The 15,947-nt window shown below is 39.9% G+C and overlaps 1 pseudogene; it reads left to right on the top strand.

Moving 5' to 3' along the window:
• The first annotated feature begins 2,681 nt into the window (after positions 1–2,681).
• LOC149459459 (uncharacterized) overlaps positions 2,682–15,947 on the top strand; it is a 35,313-nt pseudogene continuing 22,047 nt past the window's right edge.

Raw genomic sequence — 15,947 nt, 5'->3', positions numbered from 1 at the left:
CCATGTCTTTATGGACCTGGCTTTGTCCACAGGGGCACAGTCATGCTGGAACAAAAAAGGGCCATCCTCAAAGTGTTGCCACAAGGTTGGAAGCACATTGTCTAAAACGTCTTTGAGGTCTCTTGCACACCAGAAAAACTGATGGAAACCGATGAGCAGATTTCACTTGCAGAGACCTCAGTTTACACCAGTTTTCATGCGCACTGTAATGCATTTTATACACGTAAATGGAGACTCCCTAATTTCAGTGCTGGTAACGTGATCTTAGATTTAGCCAATTGAAGAATTGGTCTTTGTGTAAGCAGTACTAGAAGGAGCATGGAACATCCTTTTCTTAAAGAAAAGTAAGTTCTTCAGCTTACATTAATATTTATTCACCAATCAGGATTCAGAGCAGGGAGGACATGGTGAAAACAACAGCTACTTCTTCATACCAGATAAAGTTAATCACATTCTATGTCCATGTTCGGCTCTGGGTGGAGCCTTTTCAATTTTTGCAGCCCCAGAGTGATCTCTGTACCGGCTCCTGGGAGAAGGGGGACTACATCTTGGTAAAGATTTCTCTGACCTGCTGGACCTCATCTTCTCCACACGAAGGCGCTTCATCTTCATATTTTCCAGCTTCTGCCCATGACCAGACCAGAAAAGAGAGGGGAATCTTCAGGATATTTTACACATATGCGTATTACCAATACGCTTCTGGTTAGTGTGCATTCCTACCATCTGCACTGGGAATCAACGAGCACTTTTTCTTTTGGACTGTGATTTGATATAATTTATTTTATTTCATATATCCATTTGCATTTAATTGCATATAGCATAATAATACCAGATAGTGCTGCATTTTTTATATAAATATTTATTCACCAGTTGTAGCAAGCAGACAACATATAGTAGGTGACTGAATATGTGTAACTATTTTCCCTTAAAAACACTAATAAACTGTACACATCTTGTTAATCCAAAAGATACTATTGAGTTAATCTTTGTTTAGGAAACTGATGCCTATTAATACAAAAGCAAAAACTAACAGTTTAATTGTCCTTGGGAGAGCCATCAGATTTATTTACTTAATTAAAAGTGATTATATTTTCAGATATACATAAAGGTCACCACCAATAAATTTCAGGGTATATTTTGTGGCTTGCTGTTTGTGCTTTAACTAATATTGATATTTATTTGTTCTTCCATAATTGGAACCATAAATATCTTGCCAACATTATGTTTAAGTACTGCATAAAGAAAAGGGTTTTCTTTGTGTATGTATGTGTAATAGCATTCGGTATCGAAATTCTAAAAAAAAAAGTATACTTACATTTTTTTACCTCAGGAATGTTCTACTTTCCCTAAAAAGAACACTATCCACCTAAAGTATAACAGGGATTTCAATTGCTATGTATAAATGCAGCAACCCATAGCAACACTAGTAAACTCTGAACTTAATAAGACAGGCATATGTCTGGATACTTCTCACCCAGCTGTGTTCTACGATCATTTCTGAGATTCAAAAGTAATAGCTCTATACTTTTTCATAGTACATTATACCACTTTTTCTTAAAGGATGACTAAGTATACGTAGGAGTTAATAATAAGAGTTATAAATACATGTGTAAATAAAACATTTGTTAGTACAAAATATCTGAAACATACTTTGGGGAATTATTTGGCTTTGTACAATTGATTAAAAAAAGTAAATCCATCAATGTAGGGAAGCCACTGATCTGCCTCTTAGCAGCATGAAATACCCTCTGCCTAGCCTCCTTCAGTATACAAATGGCTAAATAAATAAATCATGGAAGAAACTTTCAAGATGTTCATCATTGTTAAATTAAACATGTTGAGCATGTCCCCAACGTCTGAGTCTGTGTATTGGTTAGCAGCATCCCTTACCAACAGGGAAGCTACTAAGATTGAAGGCAGGCAACCACAATTGACTTTTACTGAAAAGTCAAGATTTACAATTTATTTTATTTAAAACAGGTATTTATACAGCGCTGTCAATTTACACAGCATTTTGCATATATATATATATATATATATATATATATATATATATATATGCAAAGTGCTGTGTAGATTCACATCAGTCCCTAACCCTCAAGAAGCATACAATCTAAGGTCCCAAACTCATATTCATACACATGGTAGGGCCAATTTAGACAGGATCCAGTTAAGCTACCAGCATGTCTTTGTAGTGTGGGATTAAACCAGAGTACCTGGAGGAAACCTACGTAGGTACAGGGAGAACATGCAAACTCCAGGCAGGTGGTGCCCTGGTTGGAATTTGAACCAACAACCCTAATACTGCCAGGTGGAAGTACTAACCATTTAGCCACTGCGCAGCCTTAAATGTATTGTTGGCAATAAATTCAGCTGCCTTTTTCAGCTAATAATCATTTTCATTTTGCAGTTTTTCATAATATATACAGTATTTCAAAAAATAGCTTGGATTGCCCAGTTTTGTAGCCAGTTTTGCCAGATTTGTCTTAGCTTCTGAAAAAGTAAAAAAGTTATGTGAATATCCATGGCCGTTAAAGTAGAACAAATTTTCTGCTGTCACATACTGCAAGCAGGCTTCTGTCCACTGTCTTCTCTGGCACGAAAACTGAGCTGCACATGCGTTCCTTATGTGCCAGAATTACATGCGCAGGAGTGACGTCATTTTGCGCTGGCCAATGAAGATGGACAAAGGGCAGCACCCATCAGAAGATGCCAGTGTTGGCGAGGGATGGGGACCGTTGAAGGAAAGGTAAGTACTGAAGGAAGTTAGTTTCTATATTTAGCATTTCCACTGTTAAAAGTGAGTTTTATCTGCATGATATATCTTTATATAACTATTTGCCATAGTTTAAATAGATCCTCTAAGGGTGGCTTCCCACTGATCAGCTGTGCTTTGTCTTTAGATCAGTCTACCTGCAGTTTTTGTGCGGGTTAGCTACACTTTTCCATAGACTTCTATCATCTCCTGCTGTTGTGGTGCATTTTCTGAAAGTGCAACAATAGTCTTGCATCTAGAACTTTTGGTGCTCTTTAAGAAAGCGAACTAAAACCAAGGGACATCATAAAAGTCTATGGGAAAGCACAACTAACCTGCATAAAACCTCGGGAACACTGTGCTGCACCCATTCTGTGGGCAAAGCACAGAGGGGGCAGTGTGAAAATGCATTAAGAGCTGCATCAGACAACAAAGTTGCTATGGTATCCAAGCTCATATCTTGAGATCTTGACAACTATAGGACTACTGAAGAACAAAGGTTGATCAAGATTGCAAGTTTTGACACTTTGGGCCTGTTCACACCAGAATGTGGTGCAGGAAAGATGTATTTCTGTGAGCGTTTCCCACACCGTACGGGAATGTGCTGTCCTTGGTAGAGGTGCATGGGTGCCAGTAATTGTTAATGGCACCCCAAAAGCATCTAACAAACACAGCATATTTGCTATGCAGTTTGGTGCAGTATGATTTTAAAAAGTCGTGCCTTCCAAACTTTTTACCCATATAATGCATTGCCATTCGCCAAACATTATGATTAATGAATAAATAACTAATTAATCATTCCCTGTAAATTAAAACACATGCACCTGGAAGATTTACTAGCTGGCAAAGTTTTTGGTAAATTTCACATTCACTGCTTTGTAAATGTCCCTAAGGGTGCAACCACACTCAGGCCAGCTTAACTAAACCCTGCCCAGATTTGAACCCCCCCCCCCCCAGTTCCTCACTGGTCTGCACTCAGACTGGTTTATAAGGAAGTATTCCTAGGAACACTTACAAGCGTTCCCGGACACACTCCCCTGCTAACCAGACCAGTGGTCCCTGTTTCACTACACAGTTCTCTATGGAGAGAACTGTGTTCTGGCATGGTTTACACTCACACTGCAGCAAACCGTACTGAATCACAAGTGAACAGCTCGTAGGTGAAGCCTGCAGTCCTGCCGTCCTGGGTGAGGTTCAGAGCATTCACATTACACACCATCCGAGAGATTTAACTGCACCCAGGACTCGTTAAAAGTTTTAGTGTTAGTGCACCCTTAGTGTACACAGGCATGTGTTTTGTGTGTTATATGCACACTGTGTTTGTAAACCATTATTGAAGAATTGATAATGTAGTGGAGTTTACAATTTCTACTGGAAGGAACAGTAGTCTATAGTTGCATTTATTCTTGCCTTTGTCACACCCAATTTTTATATCCCTAGAAAAATAATGTTATAGTGGTTGCATGCAAAACACATCTTTCCTAAAGATAAATAGAAATATAGTGCCCTATCTTGGTGTGGATTATTTTGTGTTCTGTTTTGTTAAACCCTAAAATCAGCATAAGGGACATTACATACTATCAGTTTGATGTGGCCCCCTCCTCTAATTCCCCCCTACCCTTGCTGCTGTAATCCTCTTATTATGGGGGGTTAACAGAGCTGAGGGAGCTGTGAAAGGCACTCATCAACAGTGCCAACTATGTCCATGCTTTTCACCCACCTCCTCCATTCACAGAAGATTTATTTCTATGAATGAAACATGATCTATGAATTTAGAAGGTGTAAGATGGTGGTGAGGGCAAGGGTGGGGGGTATCGACGAAAGGAAAATTTAATGCCGGTTCACATATATGTGGATTGGAGGCGGTTTGAAACTCATCCATTTTGCATTACATGTGAAAAAATATTTATTTCTATAGTGTCTGTTCACATATGTCTGGTACACTGGCGGTGCGGATTCAGTGCAGATTCATTGTAGTTTTAAAAAGAGTAATCTACGATTTCTGAGCAGTGTTGTCAATACAGGCTATTGACTTCTATGGGAACCATTTCTAAACCGCATATATGTGAATAGGATAAAATCCTGAGCTAATCCTGTCCTGAACGTGATGTAAACCTGACATGAACCGGCGAAAAACTACTGTTTCAATTAGCTGTGAAACCTGAGCTTTAAACCGCACCGCTCATGTATGTGTGTGAATCAGCTGTTATACTAAACCAGGAGACAGCAGCACAATGGACAAATCACACCAATAGTATTTAAGCACAGTTTCTATGAGTAAAACGTGATCTATAAAAGGAGCGGGCTCATGATTGAAAAGTCTTCCTCTTCCATTCATAGATTGTTTTACATTTACAGAAGCAATATTATGGCTCCTTTGATCAGAGGAGGTGGGTGGAAAGGACGTATATCGTTGGGTATGCTTGATGAGTTTCTGCTAGCAGACAGCAGCACAAGGGACACATTATAATGATAATAAATAACATCCTTTCTGCTAATTTTTATTTTTATTCTTAACTAAACTTGGGCTTTAAACCACTCATCCTAGCTGAAATAAATTTACACTTGGAAGCATGGCCGAGATAAATGCAGCTTGAATGCCCTTCTTCATAGGCAGCACCGATGTGCAATTTGTTGCTATATTTTACTGCAATCTTGGTTAGTCTATGCCATATATTCCTTTCAGCCAGTATTTCACATACTTACATGGCTTGTAAACATCAATTTATATAGAAAAAAACAGCACATCTTTCATAAGTCCTTTATGCTTTTCCTACTACTAGAGTGTTTAAGCAACCCCAATTACTGGACAATGTTAACCACTTCTCATACAAAAAATATGGTCAATAAACACTTGTGATTATTATATCTACAAACACTCCGTAATTCACAAGAGGTTAGTTGTTTACCGTCATCTGCAAGGGGCTAGAAGTATGCCCAGCAGTGTTTCGGCTTCTTCTAACCCTGCAACTCTTACCTGTCAATTCAAAAATCCATCACTTTGCTTTAGTCCACAGATGTACTCCCAACTAAGCAAGGAAAAATCAGGAAAGGTATCCGCAACACTTTTCTAGTACAATTATTACTTTTGTTAAAAGTCTATTAATCTTACACATAAAATATAAATAATCAAAAAAAAACTAAACACTACCAGTGTACATGCACCCTATATGTTTTATCTTAATTTGACTTCTTCAGTGGCTGCCAGTGATCCCACTTTGTTTCCTTAAATCCTCTCTCTTTTTATGATTACTTAATTTTTTACTGAATTGTATGCCGTTAATGTCACAAGTTAGCCTGCAGTTTCTTGTTTGTGTTCTTACCTTCTTGCTGCAGTCATGTTCTTGATCCCTTCTCATGTGTTTGTCTGTGCTCATCTATGGGTGTCGTCTGCTGTCCTCTGGGTTTTATTTCCTTCCCTTCCATCACTTCCTGGCCTGCCTCCTTGTTTGCTTGTCTATATAAGATGTGCTCAGACTAGGCCACTTTGTCTGAGCAACTTCCTAGTTGTCGGAGCTCCCGTGTGTTACTACTGTCTGAATCCTATATTGACTACTTGTGTACCACCCCGGCTTCATTCTCTGACCTGGCTTGTTTTCTGCCTGTCCTGACTTCGGCTAGCCTATCGGATTCCATTTGTCTCCTCCCATTATACTCTGCTCCTACGAGCGGTTTCCTCAACCTCAGCTGGGCATACCTGGGGGCCGCGACCTGGTCCCAGCTTGCTGCAAGTCCATCCCCACCACCAGGGGCTCTGGTGAAGAAGCAGGCTGGGGCTTAAACTCTGCGCCCTGGGGAACCCCAAGTTGAGGATCAACAAGAGCTCACTACCACATGTGCTGACAGTTAAGTTTGCACTGAATTGGTTTCAGTTCTTTTTAAACTCTTCTAAATATTTTTAATTCTAGTTAGCTCTTCATTTTTATTAAACAAACTATTCTGCTTTTTATCTCCATTTGATTCTACTTGTCCCCAATGAAGCAATTCAAGACTATCTCAAAATTTAACACTCTCGAATTGAGTGTGTATAATCTATGAATAAATTCTGTGTCTTTCTTAGAGATTTAATTTTCTTCTAATTTCATCTTTCCGACTGCCTCTAACCCTATTAATTTCCCAAAATTTCAGACTCCATTATGATGCTTTGAGAAATGGGCTTATACAATTCTATTAAATTTCTTGTTGTTATTGTTCTTGTTTTTTTTCCTTTAGTACTTCTAAATTTCTGTATCGCTTGCCTCATAGACATTCTAGCATGCAATCAACATATTTAGTGTGAAAGTTATAAAATTGAGTAATTTTAATTTCCTCACTAGTACAATTAGCTATACGCACTTTAACTTTTCTTTAGGGGAGTGTGGGATAAGGTAAATAAAACTGCGGGTAATGTTCCCCCTAGACAAAAATGAAAATATAACCCTTGCAGTGTTGAGAGAAGCTCCACTGCAAAGGTAACTTTTGATTTGAAACTGAGTTTACCTTTAAGTGTACATCAAGTCAAAAGAGGTTCTAACTTTTCTCTAATTTTATCCAAAACATTAAAAACTATTTTGGCTGAATTTTGTTTTTATGGAGGCTCCACTCCAACAGGGGGCAATCTAAACTTAGTAGAAAAGGGTGGCGCTAGCTTTGCCTTTCACTTTCTGATTTAATGCTTGCCTTCTTGCTCAGGAGGTTACATTAAACAGATATTTCAAAGTGTTTTCATTTTTTAATCTGAAACTGACATCAGTTGGAAAAGGTCAAATCTGCAAGTATGCCTAATAACTGTGCACTAGAACATTTGATGACCTGTTTTCCTTCATATCTTTGCTTATATGTGTGAAATAAATAGGCTTTCCAAATCCTCATTTTTGTCTGCAGAAAATGTAATATCCAACAAAGTTAAGAAGCTCATCTCATAACTGTGGAGTCAGAAATGAGAGAATTACCATAATTCTCATGTATGAATTGGGAAATGTTTAATACTTCTCAGAAGCAAGAATGTAAATTTACTCTGGCAAAATATATGGAACTAATGAAAATGTTAACTTAAGACATCAGACCTACTTGCACTTTTTATTATTTAATTTATTTTCAAATATGCAGTGTCATTAATTTTCCTAGTTTTACTATATATACACTACTCAGAAAAGTTAAAGGAACACTTTTTAATCAGTGTATAGCATCAAGTCAATTAAACCCCTGGGATATTGATCTAGTCAGTTAAATAGCAGAGGGAGTTGTTAATCAGTTTCAGTTGCATTGGTGTTAATGAAATTAACAGGTGCACTTGATGAGACAACCCCCAAAACAGCAATGGTTTTGCAAATGCAGGCCACTGACAGTTTTTTCCCTACTCATCTTTTCTGACTCTTTTTCACTAGTTTTGCATTTGGCTAGGTACAGAGTCACTACTGGTAGCATGAGGCGATACCTGGACCCTACAGAGGTTGCACAGGCAGTCCAACTCCTCCAGAATGGCACATTAATACATGCCATTGCCAGAAAGTTTGCTGTGTCTCTCAGCAATGTCTCAAGAGCATGGAAGAGATTCCAGGAGACAGGCAGTTACTCTGTGGGAGCTGGACAGGGCCGTAAAAGGTCCTTAACTCATCAGCTGGACCGATATCTGCTCTTTTGTGCAAGAAGGAACAGGATGAGCACTGCCGAAGCCCCACAGCAAGCCACTGGTGTGAATGTCTCTGACCAAACAATCAGAAACAGACTTTGTGAGGGTGGCTTGAGGGTCTGACATCCTCTAGGGGACCCTGTGCTCAGTGCCCAGCATCATAGAGGTTGATTGACATTTGCCATTGAACACCAGAATTGGCAGGTCCGCCACTGGCACCCTGTGCTTTTCACAGACGAGAGCAGGTTCAACCTGAGCATGTGACAAACGTGAAAAGGTCTGGAGAAGCAATGGAGAACGTTATGCTGCCTGTAACATCATTCAGCATGACTGTTTTAGTGGTGAGTCAGTGATGGTCTGGGGAGGCATATCCATGGAGGGGAACACAGACCTCTACATGCTAGACCAGGGGTCTGCAACTTTTAAGACATAAAGAGCCACTTGGACCCGTTTCCGAAGGGAAAAAAAAGACTGGGAGCCGCAAAACCATTGCAACATTTAAAACAAATCCGACACTGCATATATTGTTTCTTACCTTAATGCTATATACAGGATCGTGCAGTTAGCTTCATCCCCCATATAGTAATTCATCCCCCATAGTAATTCATCCCCCATATAGTAATTCATCCCCCCTATAGTAATTCATCCCCCATAGTAATTCATCCCCCCTATAGTAATTCATCCTCCATAGTAATTCATCCCCCATAGTAATTCATCCCCCATATAGTAATTCATCCTCCATATAGTAATTCATCCTCCATAGTAATTCATCCCCCATATAGTAATTCATCCTCCATAGTAATTCATCCCCCATAGTAATTCATCCCCCATATAGTAATTCATCCTCCATAGTAATTCATCCCCCATAGTAATTAATCCTCCATATAATAATTCATCCCCCATAGTAATTCATCCCCCCTATAGTAATTAATTCCCCATATTGTCTCAATTCACTTACCTTTGCTCCGCGCGTTCCTCTCGCTGTGTTCCCGTGCTGTGTTCCGGTCTTCAGGGCGGACTGTGAGAGGAGTTCGTCACGCTGCCCCGCCTACATCCTGGCTGCCCCGCCTACATCCTGACAGCTAATGTTCCACGCTCCGCGGGCCGGATTAAAAGAGTCCTGACTTTTGAGGCGGCCGCCCGAGAGGAGGGAGGGGAGCGGGCGCCCGGCACACAGAAGAGCCGCATGTGGCTTGCGATCCGCGGCTTGCCGACCCCTGAAACCCTATTGCCTGTCACCTGGTGGGCAGTGTGCTCCGGAGCCGCAGCAAAGATGAAAAAGAGCCGACACCCGGGCTAGACAATGGCACCCTGACTGCCATTAGGTATCGGGATGAAATCCCTGGACCCATTGTCAGACTCTACGCTGGTGCAGTGGGTACTGGATTCCTCCTGGTGCAGGACAATGCCCGGCCTCATGTGGTGAGAGTATGCAGGCAGTTCCTGGAGGATGAAGGAATTGATACTATTGAATGGCCCCCATGCTCGCTTAACCTAAATCCAATAGAACACCTCTGGGATATTATGTTTCGGTCCATCCGATGCCACCAGGTTGCACCTAAGGGCTGTCCAGGAGCTGAGTGATTCCCTGGTCCAGATCTGGTAGGAAATACCCCAGGACACCATCCGTCATCTCATTAGGAGCATGCCCCGATGTTGTCAGGCATGCATACAAGCACGTGGGGGCCATACAAACTACTGAGTACCATTTGGAATTGCTGCAATGAAATTTCAGCAAAATGGACTAGCCTGCTGCATCATTTTTTCACTTTGATTTTCAGGGTGTCTTTGAATTCAGTCTTCTGTAGGTTGATAATTTTCATTTCCAACAAACAATAGGGTATCCTTACTTCTTAACACATTACCCAATCCATATCAGTATTGATATCCAGCATGATATTTTTCCCCATTGACATCTGATGTGTTTTCAAAGTGTTCCTTTAATTTTTTTGAGCAGTGTATTTGATTTAACATAAATTAGCCAAAGTAAACCGACACATTGCCAATTCATTAAGTGCCACAGAGTTATGCTCTTTATTCTTTGTGGGAATAGAATTCAAAGTAATAGGCTTATTCATGGCTTGCTGCCCGATGATCGCTACATTTTGGGTAGATTTTGCCATGGGAGCAAAGCATTGCAACCCCAGTAAGTAAACATCCCTGTCTGTTGCCTGTTGAGGCTTGAAACAGTATTAAACCCAAAAGGAAATATTTATTACATTGCAGCTTATCAATTTTTAAATGTGATGGCTGCATTAGATTTCTTTTTTAGGCTTGCTTTCTTTAATTATCATCTGGTAATCCAGCCAGTAAGTCTGTTGTTTTCAAAAGAACACACTCTCCTGCAGATGTAACAGTTATCGGTATGAGACAAACCATTTACCACTTACGGAGGTGCTTACAATGGTCAGCTTTTTTTTATTTTTGCAAAACCTTTATCCGAAAAAAAACAAAAACTGTTTAAATGTTTATAAAGTATTACCTGGAGTTTGGCTCCAATTTTTACTCTATCTGCTAGTACATATAACTCCCCCCAGACTGACAATGCTGCTGTCCAAATGTCCCCCCTGTGCATTCATCCAGAGTGGGGCCACTCTAATATAGGAGGTGTGTTACTGGCCAGATCACTGGGTGAAAACAGAGGGGAAAGCCTAATAAAAGAAAACGAATACAGCCACCACATCTAATAATCGCGGCAATATAATACATCTTTGATTTGGGGTTTAATACCGCTTTAAGGGGGGGGCAATTTGCGGAGCAAAATGCAGCTCCACCGTGCATTTTTACCACCTTCCCAAAGGCATGTCTAAATGTGGCCTAAGAGGTAAGAGCAGCAGTACTGGTGCTAGAGCTTTACCTGCAGGTGATCTGAAAAAAATGTTCTAGGTCATCCCTGCTTGATTTCTCCTTCTTGTCATAGTGAATCATGACACAGTTCTTACATCATTATTTGACCCACAGTCAGAGGCAAGATGGCTAGTGTTTCAAAGAAGATGGAATACTATGCCTATGCTCCTTCTTTCCAACTATACATTTTTAGATAAGTGTGAGATGCCCAAAAATTCTCTACAACACTTTCCATCTAGTCATCCTAAACAACTTAACCAAACTAGTCCAACATCTCAGGTTAAACTCAAAGGGTTCTACTGCACACTTTTCCGAATGTAGGTGAAGCCACAAGGCCCCATCAGGGCACCTCCACAACATGTAGTCCCTGATTCTAAACTATCTGAGTTTTCACCTTGTCTATATGCATCTTTCTCATTTTATGCTAATTTTAAATTGATCTGAGCAGTGGATAAGGTAGCTGATTTTACAAGCAAAAAACAACAGATTCAGCTTATCCAAGCTGATTTTAGGATTATAGGATCTATACCCAATCTGGATGAGATGTTTGTTCAAGCATTGCACATTATAAATGATTTATGTTTTTAGGCTCATTCGCACTAGTTGCAGTGGGATGCATTTTTTAATGCTTTCCCACTACATAGACAGTACAAAATCAGTGTTAGCTAAGGAGCGTAGTTGACACCATTGCATTGTATTGCAGTGCACTGCAGTGTAATAATAAAAAAGTACAGTAAGCTGCATTGTTTTACAATGCAATCACACATAAATAAGTGTAAATGCAAAACAACGCACATAAATGTGACTCAAAATAAAAAATAAGGTTGACTCTTTTAATCACAAGTTCTTCCACATGCCAAAAATTGCACTGTAAAGCATGTAAACATGTTTCAAATGCATACAGTTTTTGGTATGAATGGGCCCTTTGTGAAAATGTTTTTCACTTTTCACTCTTCCTTATTAGTGCTGCTGATTACTTCCAAACTTTTTAAGCCACCTGCTATCTACATGCCTACACTGTTGACATCTGTCTGTCATTACTTACTAAATGATTCCTGCTGGTGACAATGACAGAACATACCTGCACAATGAACCATGGCCACTTATAGTCTACAGTTGTAGCACATGTGACAGAGTGACAACACAGGAGAGCAAATAGGAGGAAGGGATAAGGTACTGTCAGTCTATACCAGAAAGAACGATGACATCCATTGCAGTGGCAGGCATTGTTGTAGAAACTAGAAAAGCTACAATTTCTGGGGAAATTGTGTGAAGTGTTCTTGCCTCCACCAGTAGTCTACAACTGGAGTGGGCGGAGTAACTGGGTGGAGTGGCTTGTCACTCTGCTGCCTGCTCACACACCTGGGTTCCTATGGCAACTCACTCTACAGCAAGGGCAGAAAAGAGCGATTAAAAACAAACTGCTCCAACTTGCTCACTTCACTAGCGGTTGCCATTTTCAAATGGTTGTAGTTTAAAAATTTTAAAACCTACACTGAAGAGCTTTATATTGTGAGAATCACAAGACCCAGACCTACATTTTGATGTATAGTATGTCTCTGAAATATTAAAAATGAAGGCACAGTCGCAGTTTAGAAATTGCCCTTCAGATTTGAGGCTAGAGTGGAGTTTCAATGAATGTCAATGGGTGAGTTGCAAACAAATGGTCTGTCAGGAATGGATTCACCACTGGTGGTGGGACTCACCTGCCGTGTGGGCTGCAGTACCAGGGCTGGCCAGCGGGTGCTCTCACCAGCCAGAAGCTCACTCCTGCAATCAAGCCATCACCTGAGGCTGATTGCAGGAGGTGTATTTAAGGAATGGCAAGGCCTGCAGTCAGTGCCTTGGTGTATTGTTCCCATGAGCCCCTGTACCTGCATCCTGTCTGCTTCCTGCCTTATCCTGACTCTGCTTGAACTCTGCCTGCACCGACCTCAGCTACTCCTGACCAATCTTCTGCCTACTCCTTGTACCTTGTCTGCCCGTTAGCTACTGACCCGGCCCGCCTGACTACGTTGTGCTCCATATATATATATATATATATATACATATATATATATATATATATATATATATATATATACATATATATATATATATATATACATATATATATATATATATATATATATATCAGTTTAGGTTTGGGTTTGTTTCACCTTGTTGTATGTATTTGTGTTAGTTTTGGGTTTGGTATGTTGCACTGCGTTTATGTTTGTGTTGTCGTTAATAAATTATCTTGTTTACACGCTATACCTGAAGTCTGTGTTTCCCTGTGTCGGTCAACACACCTCTGGTCATTCCCGGAGCCCTGACATGGTCATATTGTGAAAACTATCAGGACTATGGCTTATCCATGAACATTTTTAGCGGCAGGGATAGCTGAACGTTTTGATATAAGATTTGTGTAGGTGGGCTTGAAAATGAGGGAGTGATGGCAGTTTAGAAATCATGTCCTGATTTTTCTGCTCACACTCTAGCTTTTGTCAGCTCCCACTCTAGTTTTGAACATTCCGCCATTCATTCCTATGGGACCAATTTCACCACAAAAACGGCGATATTTTGTGAACCATTCGGCAAAACGTTCCATAAAAGTAATAGCACACCAATCGGGAACAATCCGCACGTTTCGGTATATTACTGTCTATGTAGTGTAAAAACTGTGGGAGGAGTTAGGGTGGTAAATTTGGCTATAATAATAAGAATATATATGTGAGATAACAGTAAGTGGTCTTGCCATGCAAGAACACTTAATGATGGAATTAACATTTGAAATTACAGTACATTTTTACTACATAACTTGTAGATTATATGAGATTTTAATGGTTGGGTTATGTATACATTATTTATATGTTAAGTTAACTGTATAGTTAGCGTACATAACCACTAACCTGCAATCTCAAATTGAGGATGAGATTGCTATTTTTACAATCTCTGTTAGCTCATCAGCATAACGATCAGAGTTTGGAAGATGCTGTAATACATACATATTATTATATTATTTCCTTCTCTGTAATTGCAAACTGGAAAAGTACAATGAACAGCTTCAATTATACAGCTTTTGTTCTGTGAATAATAAGTGGATTCCAATGTGAAAACACTCAAATTACAGCTTGACGAACATTATTTAGCTGTTTGTTTCAATAACCTCTTCTTCATTTTAAATTAAGCAGCTCAGCAGTGTTCATGTCATCTCTGCTTTCAGCTGTTATGTGGTTAGAATGCACTACATGTGTGTGTTAGGAGCAACATGTTCTGCCTCTTTCAAGGCTCAAGCCTAACCACCCACAGAGCTATATTAAGGAGGAGGATAGAGGTGCTGCTGCCGACGGATGATCCAGAGGGGGGATCCAGACCAGGTTGTGCATATCCTTAAGAGGATTTGGCTGACCTATTGAGATATTTGTGTTCTCAAATGCGTGATATTATTGTGCATCTGGTGAGTGAGCAATCCTTCTATTACCAGACACATCACCTTATGATTGGAGATAGGATGTGGATCACCATACCCTGAGATCTCTATTGGATTTTTACTTTTCTTTTTGGACTTTGCCACTTGATCAGCACTATTAGCCACCTTCAGTGGCATTATATTTGTATTATTTATCATTCACTTTGTCACTTTATGGACTTATACATGTCATTTTGTGGTCACTTTACAAGCACTATTATCACTTTACAGTTAATTTTGGTATAGTGATATAATCATTTATTTATTTCTGCTTGTTTATGATTGAATTTGCACTTTATTTTATGATTTTGATCTCAACGCTGCACCTATTTTATACATTACTGACTTTGGAAGGTTATTTGGTACATTTTTTGGTGTCACAGCAGCTTGTCTGTAGAGCTCACTTTATTTTTTGTGCTCTTAACTCAGTAAACAAGCTTGTGTATTCTGCAAAGTCTGGTTGGGACACTTAATGAAGATAAGCTCTGTGCCTTCACATTGTGTTTTTACAAGGGGAAGGAAGTGCATATAAGTAAGACTGATAACAAGTTCATGTGAAACATTGGTGTATAGAAAGAAGAGCAGCCAGGGTAGGTGGTGGCATGTGGTGAAAGGTTCCAGTCGAAAGCGTGGTTTGGTGTTTGTCTAAATGTTTCCTTCTGAGCTTTGGGTCCCTATCCTAGGATGATTGTGGTACAGAGGTTTCCTAGGGACAGGGTCTGGACCATGGAAGAAACAAGGCCTTGTAAGGATGGCATTCCCTTCCATGCCCATGGGCAAGACAAGTACACTGTGCTGGAGAACTGGTGGAGGATATTTAGTGTTCTTCACTGTTAACCTCAAAATGACTTTGTATTCTTGTGTCAGGATGGCTAGAAAAGAGATGCTGTCCTTCTTGTGTGAGGCCTGGTGGGGTGTTTTGATAGTTAGCCATATGTAGGTGTCAACTCACACATTTATTATCTTAACTGTAATGGTCAGGCAGCACATACAGTTGCAAGAAAAAGTATGTGAACTGGCAGGAGAAAATTGCAGGTTGTTTACTAACTGCCAGTAAAAATACTGATGATTGGCAACACTGAATGGGCCTCAGTAACAGAAGGCAATACAGTTGCAAGAAAAAGTATGTGAACCCCTTGGGATTACGTGGAGTTTTGCATGAATTGGGCATAAAATGTGCTCTGAACGTCATCTAAGTCACAACAAGAGAAGAACACAGTCTGCTGAACATAATACTACACAAACATTAGATGTTGCCATGGTTTAATTGCACATAACATGTA

This window comes from Staurois parvus, unplaced genomic scaffold (genome assembly GCF_062004578.1).
Source record: "Staurois parvus isolate SC_StPar_1 unplaced genomic scaffold, SC_StPar_1.0 ptg000258l, whole genome shotgun sequence".
Classification (NCBI taxonomy): domain Eukaryota; kingdom Metazoa; phylum Chordata; class Amphibia; order Anura; family Ranidae; genus Staurois; species Staurois parvus.
This window is presented reverse-complemented; position numbering and strand designations above follow the sequence as displayed.